Source organism: Papilio machaon, chromosome 13, assembly GCF_912999745.1.
Source record: "Papilio machaon chromosome 13, ilPapMach1.1, whole genome shotgun sequence".
NCBI lineage: Eukaryota > Metazoa > Arthropoda > Insecta > Lepidoptera > Papilionidae > Papilio > Papilio machaon.
In genome coordinates, this window is record NC_059998.1 from 2,710,984 (window position 1) to 2,724,428 (window position 13,445).

A 13,445-nucleotide genomic window follows, 5' to 3' on the forward strand; every position below is an offset into this window, starting at 1 on the left:
TCGATTTTTTTATTCCGAGTTTATTGACCTTTTGAATTTTTTGCGACCGGTTCTTTGATTAACGTTATTGCTAATTTATTTTATTAACCTAACGGTAGATACAATAGTTCCATAATAGATTTTAAACGTTATCTGTATAGTGTTTGACAATTATTCAAGAAACTAAAAATTTTACCAAATATTTCGAATAGGTTCGTTTTTTGGTCATGTTTTTTACACATTCTTACACTCTCTTATTTTTTTCTTTTTGACTCACATGTTTTTTTTTATTTATATGGATTTTATTAATATGATTACTGGTACGATACTTGTATAATAGATATGTGATTTTATAAGGGGCTGATTATCTTAGAGATATATTATTAAGTGAAGGCCTATTAAAGTCCCCCATTCACTGGCCATATTCTGAATGCAGGCATTGTGCCTTCAGGAGGACTTTATCGGAGATCTCGTTTGAAGTGCGCTGGGTAATGCGATTCTCAGAGCGTATTATTTATATGAGGCGTAGGGCTTGGGGTTACGCTATCGTTGGAATATAAGAATAACTCAAATCTACATCACATTAGTAGTATAACTTTACAACGTCCCGTCACTTATCACTTAGATTCTATTCTTTAAGTATCATGGAAAAGATTTTCATGGATAATATTCTATACGAAATTTTGTCTTGAATCTGGAAATTGAATGAAATAATACAATTTTTAAACTCCATTCGTATTTTTTACATATTACTTTCATTCGAAATACATTATGTGTTTATTTTATGTTAAAAAAACATGTTAAATAGTAGTTGCTTAAAATGTGAATTATACATAACAAGGACCTATATAAATACTGCTGTTATACAGTGCTTACAAGTGAGCAGTATGTATATTATGTCAACAAAGCTAGAATACGGACATGCTTTCACGTTCTAATAAAAATTCTTACTCAACAATATCATATTACGTTGGTTGACAAGACTGCTTTGTAAGATAACATCGTGCTAGTAATTCGATCCTATGTACCGACTGAGAATACTCTCAACTTTTGTCATCCCTCACGTACGGTAACATGATATTGTAGGAAAGCGCAACTTGTCAATTTCTAGTAAAGCCTGAGAGATAAGGAGTACACGATTAGCATAGTAGTAAGAAGCATTTGATGTGGCACATTGGGAATGAAAGTACTGTGGTGCTCGACGTGCCAACTTAACCCCGAATACTATACCTCAGTTTTAAAGTCGGTGGTATTGCTCAAGATTCCGTCCATCAAATTAATTCGATTAATTTAACCCGTTTATATTTTTTCCCTTCTTAAACTATAGAGACTCTAGGCTCTGAAACTATAGAGACTCTAGACGATATTTGTTTGTATATTACACACACCGTGCAATATACAATCAAATATCATTGCATTGGTAACTTCGATTATTTCTTGATAAAATTTTAATAGGTCTTAACCCTGGCATGAACATAAAGTAGTATTAACATAGCTTAGGGAGCAGTTTCATCAGTCGAAAACTTGGTCGTTATACAGCATTCGGGGACGGAAGTGATCCGTCGAAGTAAGGGACGTGCGGGGACTCAATTGACGAGTATGATGCGCGGTAAGTAAATGTAAGGACTATCGCCCAACGTATGCGTTAGTGACTAATGGGAACAATTCTCGCATGCGAGCGCTACGATATGCGTGAACAATCTCTTGCACCACGCATACTGTTTAACGTCCGAGTTATCGACTAATGAAACTGCGTCCTTATGTTTACTTCGCGCATTTGGGTCACTGTGTTAATACTCTGTTTATACACAACTATTATATTCTAAAACATACGTTTTAGTATGTGCACTCGCTGGAGCTAATGTTACGAGCAAGAACAGATTAAAAACATTCTTTAGATTTTTTTTCATATTTTCTTGCAAGTTCTTAAGACTGGCCATTAATTTATCCATGTTTTTATTTGTAAATTAGAATTTAAAAAAATAATCAATCTGAAATGTACTTCCTAGTTATTTGTTTTTTTTTTATTACGTCAGGTATGAATTAAATTAGATCGAATTTGTTACATCCGTGAGATAACAATGATTAAAGTTTTTGCATCATAATTAACAGGCATGTTACTCGTATAAGTACTTTGTATAATAATTAACGATGTATATAGTTAGAAATTAAATCCTTTTAATTTGTAACCGATTTTAAACAAAGGAGAAGGTTATTCGCTTTATGTTTTATTGCTCATAAAGGAGAGTTTAGGTTTGCCGTAACTTCCGCATAAAATTTGTCAATTGGAACGAAGTTCCTTATCGCGCGTTGTGAAAGGGGGCTAGACGGAAAAAATTCTTACGAAAAGTTGTCACGACACTTTTTGCTATATCACCATGGCAACGACGTGACAATATATAACGAAAATTCATAGAAATAAAATGTACTTCTTGTGAAGACTTAAGTTTTTTATGCATAGAATAAACATTGGTTCCTTCACTAATTAATTGAAAGGAACTTCGTTCCATCCGGGTGTCCCTTGATACCTCTCAAGTTTTTTTTTCTCTTCCAAACTGGGGTCACAACATGTTTAAATGTGAAAATTGCGGCAGTACGGTTAAGCTACACAAGTGAATTGCTATTAACATTAACATTTGTTTATATTTTTAAAATTATTCAATTATTAACTGACAAAGTGATAGGTAGAACAAGACCACCATAAGTTCTTTCTGAATACGTCAAGTATACGTTCTCACGAAGTCTCTGTCCGACATAAACATAGAAGTTGTCATTTTTAATTTCGTATTCACTCTACGCTTTGTCTGAAGTAGAAACAATTCGCTGTACCTTGATTATGAAGATTTATGGTGACCAAGTGTTATGGAACACAAACACATTATGTAGGTTATTTTTACGTGACATCGCGTGATACTATGAAAGGTGTCGTGTTACCGGATATGGCGTAAAAAACTAATATACTAATGCGTAGTTATTAATAGTAGCTGTTGTGTGGTATTTAATATATTAAAACATATATAAGGTACGAAATAGAAAGGCGTGTTAACTTGTAGGGAAATTCTAGAATTATCATCATCTTTAACAGGAGTTTTAGGTACTCGTAAAATAAGTCTAAGGGAGGTTTTGTTGTAGAGAGTTCTGTGTCACAATTACTGCAAATTGCTAAATGATAAAAGGTAAAGATACACGAAACGTCAATCTTCTTATAAGGTACACGAAACGTCAATCTTCTTATATGTAAATGGTGGTATGGGAAAGTGGATTTGGGCAACCATAGGAAGAGGAAATATCTTATTTCTCTATCTCTTCGTCGATTAAAGGTAAGTCCGCATCTGAAACTGCGGATGTCTATAGGCAGCGATCGCTTCGCTATTTAGGCGAATTCAGTTAGCGGAATACTCGTTTGCCTTACCTTATAAAATATTAAAAATAAGATATTTATTTATTTGCTATTAATAATATTAAATTCAAAAACTTTATTTCGGTACTATGAATCGTCGGGATATCGCCGTGAGAAACAGGCGTGATACGTGTTTTGCATTACATTGTAAGATAAAATTAAAGACTCTTACACACGCACGACTATATACATATATGCGTTCTAGTTTTAATAATTTATTATTATTAATAGGACATTTATGTTTGCGGCATTAAATTGAATATAGTATATATAATATATATATATAATAGTAGATATTAATTAAATATTAACAGTGTATGTCATTAAATAGAATCTCAAGTTACTTAGGAGAAAATCGATAATTATTAAATTACATACACCAATGTCAATCATTTTTTGTATGAAGTAATTAAAACCTATATAAACGTCAGATATTATATTTCAACTTGGAAACAATATATTGGTAGCTTATTAAGTTTTTTTGCATGACATATTTAGACAGGATGTTAAAAATGTCTGGATTACAATAGAGTATAGATATATTAGAGTATAGAGTTAATTCGTATGAAATAGAAACAACTGAATTATAAAACTATCAAAAGCACTCTTATTAAGTTATTGTATATAAGGTCTTTTAAAATTCAAGCATTGGAGGAGCAGAGAAATAATAACCTAAATAGCAACTAATATAAAAGACAGCTAACATTTTCGAAGTATTAGAAAAGTTGAGTTCAGTGAGAAGAGAAGGTTGCAGTTAACGTTACCTTAGTGTACGAGTAATTGCTATTTCAGGGCATCGTTAATCCAAAAAAAAGATTACAAATTTCAATATTTGTAAAGAGATTTAAATAAGTCTAAATTGTTCTTAGTACATTTCATAGCAAATATTAACATTTGTTAACATAAGAATTATCATTTTTAAATTATTTATTTATTTATGTCACGTAAAATAAACAAATATTAATTCAATATCATAATCTCGGATACGTGGATGTGAAGGTGTCTTAATTTTCATATATGCTTGTTATGAATTATAATGTAATGATTATAGTTGTACAAGTGTTAATGTTAACAGAGTGGGCGTCGCGAATTTGTAATGACATGTCCTGCACCGGTCTACTAGTGCGCAAGTATAATCTGATGCCCGCTACGCACCTTTGGCAAACAACGGCGAACAGCAAGCAACAAACATGAACGTGTGGATATGTGTTTGCCTGTTTTTGTTTGGTGTTCATTGCTTATGCCAATGATTGGCAAAGGTGTTGAATTAATATATCTATGCCGATCACTGGCACAAACAGCGAGGTTTTTCTATACAAATCAAAGGATGTTCGACAAACGTGTTTGGTCTGGAGTGGCCATGATGATTTTATGCAAACCTTCAAACATGATGACATTGCTTTACGTATTTATCATACAGTTAGTTCCTTGTTTAACTCTATAACAAGATTTATATCCCATAACACTTATAAGTGATATATTATTACTAGTTTATGCAAAATTACTTTAGGTAAAATTTACTTTAGGCAGTCCGTTGCTCGTTTGCCCCTTCTCCTATAAAAAAAATGCGTTAGGCGATCAATATTTTGTGATGATTTTTTGTAAATGTAAGTTATGTTCCCAGAGGACAATCTCTAGTTCTAATCATTTTCTACCCTACGGATGTCTATGGTGGCAACTTTGTTTTTTTTTCCGGAACCAACAAATGTGAGCGGCGTTAATTCGCGAATTCATTTTTGATAACATGTAATGTAACTCATATCTCTTATAAGAGAGCGAAATTCATGCGTCGTTAAGCAAAATTTTCTGCCTCATTACCAACAATGTTGTTGCGATATTACGATAGTAATTTGGTAAGGCGTGTTTACTTACGTATTATCAGTTTCTATGTTACGAAATATATAGAGTTTTTGTCAATTGTAGTAATATATGCCATAAATTATTATACTTCTAATGTACAACTTACATTATTTCCGATAGGAAGTTTATAATTTCCTACAAAATACAAATTTATTTAGCGATTAACAAAGTTATAATAGTCAAATAGTTAAAAGTTTCATACGTATTTTACACAACATAACAAACTACTATATCACAGAACAGAAGAGTTGTCACCTATTCTGGCTGTTTTTTAAATAATACAGTTTTATAGCAATCTTTTAATAGATTACGACTAAATTTATAAGTTTATTGCACTAAAACTTTTCTTTAAATCTTAATATGAAATGCGAAAACTCATAGTACACAGTCAACATCTAGCCTTTATTATGTAGTGAGGAACTGTTCTCTTTTTAAAAAGGCTTGTATTGTGAATTTGCATTGTTTGGTAACAAGTTCGTTTTTTTTAATCTTCTTTTTAGTTCTTTCTAAAAGTGACAATGTAATAAAAAATATATTAGAGTAATAGCTAATCAAACAAAGTCTTTGTTTCTGTTTATACAATGGACCTTATTTATTATAAAGAATGCGTAAACTTAGTTTAATTACTACAGTTGTTCCGCAAATAAAAAGCAAGTTATTGTAATTACAGGGATAAAAAGCATAACATTAATACAGTAATATTAAAAGATTTGAGACAATAGTTAAACTCACATAGAGACGGACTAATACTTGAATGCTGTTTAGTATATTTATTTATAGTGACGTTGTATAATATATAGAAATCTTTTGTCTGATATTGATTTATTTCCTAGTTAATATTAATTTTATACATTTTAATAGTAATTAAATTGCAATAGTTAATGGAAGCAACAGGTTTTTTTAAATCATAAAGTGATTCATGTCACGATGTAAAAATATGATAGTGGCTTTTCACTGCTGAAATTCATTCTAATAGCATATTGTTATCTCTATTATTCCTCCTGAAAAAATAGAGACAGCTATAAGTTTTTAGTAGAGAAACCTAGGGTAAGAATAATTTAATTGCACTGTTTAAGACATGTTTTTTTTTAAATTGTTAATGTCATGAGAAAATTAAGAATTTATGCAATCCATGACAGATCAGTTGTCGACAATATTAAATATAACATAACAGCAAATATATGCGTACTGTTACGAAGGTTACCAGACATTGTGATCGTACACATTTAATTGTGATTTGTCAGGTCGTGACATAATCTGACATAATTACAGATTTTATGTACAAACGGTTCTGCAATATTCGTGGATTTATCACGTTAGTGTACATAATAATTATTGGTTTTTTATATAAATGCACTACTCGCAATTGTTATTGCTTACGATTAAAGTTGTGTTGTTTTAGAATTCAAACTCCAAAAATAAATATTCAAGACTTATTACTTTTTTAAATTAACTAGTTACAATTGACGTTAGATTTCGTGGCTGAAGAAATGAAAACGTTGTCGCAAAAAAAAAATCGTTTTCATTCTTGTTGCGAAAAGCAAATCTCTCGTAAAATTGTAGTGATTTCAATTTACAGCCAGGGGATTCGGCAACAATTGCAATTCGTTTATCCATAAAATACTAAATTGCAATTTCAAATACTTGTTTGCCGGAAACAGATTTACATGTTTGAAAAATATCATAGTATGGAAAATGTATACTTTACCATTAATTCTCATTTTTTTCTTTTTATGGGTAATATAAGCAAAATGTGGTTGCAGTAGTTCGTACTACGCAGTTAAAGAAAAACTATCGAAGCTTCTTATCAACAATTAGATGACAATTGAGAACGTCGGTGGCTCAGGGGTTAGGCACTTGACTTGTAATTTGGAGGTCGTGGGTTCGAATTCCGCCATGTACCAATGTGTTTTTCGATTTTCGACTTACATATTTACATTTATCCAACGTTCTTACGGTGAAGGAAAACATCGTAATGCAACCCGCACATATGAATTCCCGAGAGAAAAAGACGGCGACGCGGCTCGCCACCGGCGAAAAGTGGACTGCGTAGGTTCATTTGGCCACGCCAAATGGAGCTCCGTGCTCTCTGCCTACCTCTCTGGGTTACATGCGTGAGTTGAGTTATATGACAATATTGTGTTATCCATAAATGTTTTAGCAACGGAAACCGAGAGCTACAACGATAAAGATACCTTTATTGATATTGTACAATGTACAATATATTACATTCCAGAAAACTTGAAAACATTATTAAACAAACAAAACTAAAAGTATAAAAAATGTGAAAACCCAACAACTTATGTACCTGATGTTTACTTTGATATATCAGTTTATTCCGGTATATTTCCATATAAAAACTGTAGTTAACATTTACTTGAGTGTAAAGATATTAATACGAACCCGTACGAGACGTATATTGAGGAAAGGTTCTGTAATAAGTAATAGCCTTAAAATTCCATTGCAGTGACAATTTTATTAATAGATAATTGTCATCTCTTTTATTTTTTTTGACAAAACAAAGATAACAATATGGTCTTAATATAAGTGTCACTACGGTCGAAACTCGCAGGAAGACTGTAATATCCTAGTCTATAGCGAGATGCAAAGATACTCTTCTAGTCAGTCGAATCTGCTAGTTACCTACGTGAAATATTTTCCTACTAAAACTCGAAATAACTACAAAAATAATTCAATTTTATATTACAGTTAGTTGTTATATTTATTTTATTAACTAACATTATCAAATTTTGTTAACGTTTTTGTATTTTGTTTTGTGAACCCTAAAAATAAAAACAATGGTTTGGTCAATATACTTATAAAGTTACTTTTTATTTCCTTTTAACTCATTGAATTTATATTACGTAACACATAATAACAGTGTTAATTACATTCAATGCGTTTTTTTTTTCATTTTTAAATAAAAAATGATTGTTTATTTTATAGTAACAAAGAATTCTGCTTTGTTGTTATTTAAATTATATTTATGGATAAGTTAAGAATTTATAAGTTACTGGATGGATCCGCCTAAAGTTGTAATAACAAAGTTAAAATAATACTGAAAGTCTAACAGTGGGTTACTGAGTCCAAAATCTCTGTATAAAACATATCGTCATCCCTGTCATTATCTTTGACAACACAGAGATAGCATTATGTTTTAAACGGAGATTTTGGACTCAGAAACTCATGGTTAATAACCTAAATACATAATTGTCAAAAATACAAACAATAAAATCATTGCAACTACTTTGTTGTTTTTTTTTTATTTTAGGGCACAAAGATTATGAAATTTTAAATTGAATAATAGACGTACATTTAGCAAAATATAGAGTTTTGTGAATTGTTTAGTATCTCTGATATTGCTCTATTCAATTCTTCCGCACTTCTTATCAGTGAACTTTAACTTAAGCTAAATGACAGGAAGGGTAATACGGAAATATCAAAGTTAAATATAAATACTTACTTATGCCAGTATAATATTAATTGTTAGTGTTAAATATCAACTTAGTAACGATAGTAAGTTATCAGAATAGTTTCATTCAACATTATTTAATATGCTAGTGGTCGCTTTTTGACCGAAATCAAAGATTTTTTTATAATAAAAATTTACATTTGTTTTTCATAATAACCAATCGTTCCCTCTATTAAACTAAATATTTTTTTATGACCTGGTGATATTAAAATTACGGAAGATGTTTCGTGCACGGCCATTAGATGTCTTTCTCAATTTAATGAAATCGCGTTGAAATCGGGCGATATTTCAGATGCAGTGTCAGGGTCAGTATATTTTCGACACGTACACTCACATTTCAAGACGTAATTTATTCAGGCAATTTCGAAATCTTATTTGAAAGCCGTGGGTATCCAATAAAATCTCCAAAGTTAATAATAAAGCTACAAAAACTCATGGTTTAATAACTCCTAAGTACTCTACCTCCTAAATTTACAATATGTGAATTTGGTTTGAATATGCAAAAAAAGATCCTCCCAATCAACTAATTTTTTGTGTTAAATATGAATAAAAGATTAATTAATTTAATTTTTAAATCAACCAGTGTTGCTCTATTTGGCAAATTAAATGTCCGAATATTTTTTTACAGTTTGCACAATGTTAGAAATATTAAGATTGCATATTACTCAACGGATTTGTATTTTAAATAAGAATTTAGTAATATTTTTTAAAACCTCGATCCAACCATCGATAGCAAACAGCAATATACTTACTTTTTACGTGTAATACTTTCTTCTTATGAGAATAATTTACAGCTTTCGCACCTTAATTACAGTCTACAATGAACACTCTTATTTTACGGCATCGATTTAATATAAAATAATTTAACTTATATTTTTGAAAAATAAATTTAGCATCGCGGGGTACACGTAGTATATTTAAAAAATAACATACATTCAACCTCGGCGACGCATGCCGACGCACTGGCTTGAAATAAGATTTGTTGTCAATGTAAGGAACGCGCCGGCATAATCCGACCGAATTGAAACTGCATACAATTAATTCTAGATAAGAACATTTACGTTACAACGGCATGAAGTAGGTTATTAAATATTTCACTTTCTAGCTGATAGCATCGCGTACTGGAAAACAAAGTAAATGATTATTAACTAATGAAGTGCGAGGAGGGGCAGCGATAAAACGCGGTCACATGGACACACTTGTACTTATGTTATTAAATTTTAATACGTAGCTTTAAATACTTAATATGTACTTACCTTTTTATTACTTAATGACTTAATTCTCAATCTGAATATTTTAATTGATTAAGTAAGGATGTATATTATACAATTGGAGACTGTGATTTGCTTAGACAATACAATTCATATAGGTTTAAAGAATACGCAAAATTAAATTAAAAAAATAACACAAGTATGTATATAAAGTAGAAAATAATATAAAAACATTGAATAACATGTTATTATCACTTATTTTCTGTTTCGGACAACTTTAATTTATTTATCTACATGTATAATTATGTGTTTATCTGTCAGTATGTACAATATTTACATTTAAAATGTAAACATAAATATAACATTTTAACTTTAACCAGAATTTATTTTTATTAAATTAATCAACCGGTTTAAATACAACTTTAATTAATATGTTTTATATTATATGTAAAATTGTTTTAACAGCTGTATATCAATGAAGGAGTATAACAATAGTTTGATGTTGTGTAAGTTTGCATAGTACGACAACAATAATATATCTAGAATGTAGTTTCTCGGTGAAGGGAAATACAGGTTCGTAAAAAGAATATATAATTGTAATACATATGATAGCGTCATTATGTTAGTTTGTTTCATAAATTTTATAACTTTAACTTATAACTAAGTTTCTCCTCTAGGATTGCAAATATCCATGGATATCGATTATCCCATAACATAGTAGTATGTGTAAACATGATTATGAATTGATAAATACACTTATATATAAAATATATTCAACTCGACGTACAGATGTGTTATTCTATATTCTGCTCTATAATCCGAAACGCTCTCTCTCTCAATATATATAACTTAAATTTCAAATTGAATTAGTCTAGCCATTCAAAGGGGGAACGCTACCAGTATCTTCGGAACCTTGCCTAAAGGGACACCTTTTAATGATATATTTTAGTTTTTATGTATTATATTTAATCTAATATTTTAATTTATAATATTAGTCCATTAAAGAAGTATATACAATTTCAAATTACATTTGTCGTTTGTTTAATTTTTAGGAATATTCGAATTGTATCACGCTTGGTTCCATTTTTTTCTTTTACGTTAAAAATACACGCTTATTTGTTATACGAGTATAATATATTTTTAATTAATTAGACTTATAAATTGATGTCCTCGAGTTAGTTTACACAACAAATGACTTTCATGGTTTATTACATTGAGACACAAATATTTATTTAATATTACCATGAATATCATCTTTAGACAAAATCTGACCTAGAAAAGATATTTCCGTTATTATTATTATTACTGTATTTTTGTTTTAGCTGTATTTAGCGTTGCCAGGCGTCCGGATAAAGCCGAACATAGGTAGGTTTTTTAATTGCGTGTCCGGCCAAAATAAACGGTTTTCCGGCTTTTGTTAGGCTTTTTACATTTCCCAAACGAGAGTGTACCTATTAATACTGAGACAAAATTCTAAATAATATAGGGCGTCCGACCTATCTACCCAAATTTCCGGCCAAGTGGTCTGTCCGACTAGTAGGTATAGCGACTTGGCAACCCTATCTGTATTCATGTTAGGAGAAGTTATCAGAATTATTTTATAACCTAAGTACTTACATATGTATTTCTTTCACGGTCAACATAATAACGTATGCTGTATGTCGTATGCCATTAGGTCAAATAGTAGCAAACACGAGCGGTTGTGTTTGATACTTAATAGATAAGAGAGTTGTTTGGTATTCTTCCATTCACTTTGATGAACTTTATTTCGGTATGACGTTAACTATAACAAATTAATGTCCGCTTTATTGTTCTTTACTCGTATAGTATTATATTATCTGTGCTCTTTAAATTATTTCTCATTCAATACAATCTTTTGATAACTAACATCTGTAGATTTTTTTCCTTTACACATATAGATTTTTTTCGTCTCAAGAAAACGCTGGAGGCCGTTGAACTTTAAAGTGTCAAATCTTACTTATCGTTTTTCCTTATTGAAGTGTTAAGAGTTGAGTGCTTTATTTTGAAAATCGAATAACCCTTCCTTTTTTTAAAGAAAAATACAAGTAATTCAAATTCGATAATTTATTTATGTAACAGTTTTGTTACCTAAAAGGGTTATAAAAATGTGCCCTTGAACTTTTAACAATGTCAATGTGCCTTTGATTAAGAGCTCTTTAGAGCAACGAAGTAAAAAAAGTACATTGCTACTTACATTTGCATATGTGTATTAGGTCATATAAATGACATCCAAATTAATATTATTACCAAAATAAATCAACATAAAACGAACACTTTGATCAATAAACCATGTTAAAAAATTGTCAATACAAATCAAGTATCCTTCAAAATATGTTTTATACTCGTATCTTCTATGTTTCTGTTGTGAATAATCATATATTTTGCTCCCTGAAGTTTATGTATGAATCTAATATTATCTGTTCTATGGTATTACGAAATTAAATAGGAAAATTACATCGCTTTGTAGTCGGAAGGTAATAGTACTAGAATTCACAAAATGCAAAAAAATATATTGAAAGCTATTGGATGAATGCTGTGGGTTATTGAATATTGTATTTCACAGTATTTCAATACGCAGTGCTATGCGTTTACAAATAACTTTACACTAAAATAAAAAATAGGACAAAAGATAAAAAGGCTGGATTATGTAATTGATATCAATTATTTGTGTAAGGACTAAGGACAGTATATCGTCCTATGAACATCTAAGAAATGCTACAAAAACAGTTTATATTTAGATTCAGACTTAGACCATTGTATAGTTGAATTCAATAGAAATGAGAAATTACAACAAACCAATCTAAAGAATTTGACCTTTATAAGTAGAGTATTATCTTCAATTTAAACTTTTCAAAATAACTCCATAGACAATAAATGTCATTGACAACCAATTTATATAATAAAGGTTTTCTAACTGATCCAATTAGGATGAAGTAATTTCTTACGGCAAGCAATTAGATTTTATTTGAGTTAGTGGTTACCTGCAATTATTTTATTTGATGTTTCGGCGTGCAAACTTATGTTTATAAAAATCCGAAGGATGTGTTCATAGTCAAACATATTCTCGAGATTTGTTACTTGCCGTACCGTTCTGTTTTAGTTTACCTTCATGGGACTTAATGTTGAGACTGTGTGCTTAGTGTTATCATTCATAAATATGTTGAAACTACCGGTACATTCCTCCTTTAGTATTAAACAATACATTCTTATTTTCTTAGCCTGTTTATAAAATACTCGTATTTACTTTGCAGTGATTTCCTTATTTCTTTTGTCTTTATTATTATTTCTTGTCTACATTTTCTTAGTCTCATCGGTAACAAGTTATCGATAAATCAACAATAAATTAATGTACTAATGGGGAATCTGTCGCTCTTGCACCTTAAAAGCGACTACGCGGAAACAATAACCTATTGGTTATGCAGCTTTCAAATGTGCATTTACGAAAAAGGTTGCTTTTTACTACTATGACGTCATTTGCGCAACTTAATGCTACCTAATTGGT

The 13,445-nt window shown here is 30.4% G+C and overlaps 1 protein-coding gene across 2 annotated transcripts in view; it reads right to left on the reverse strand.

Moving 5' to 3' along the window:
• LOC106717805 (beta-glucuronidase) overlaps nt 1-9,748 on the reverse strand; it is a 33,302-nt gene extending 23,554 nt beyond the window's left edge. Inside the window, exon 1 of one of the 2 annotated variants that reach the window (XM_045680526.1) lies at nt 9,645-9,748. The gene's annotated coding sequence lies outside the window, so the exon portion shown is untranslated. Of the gene's footprint in view, nt 1-9,463; nt 9,618-9,644 lie in introns of those variants that run through there. The other variant, XM_045680525.1, reaches the window with a different exon arrangement.
• Nucleotides 9,749-13,445: the final 3,697 nt, after the last annotated feature.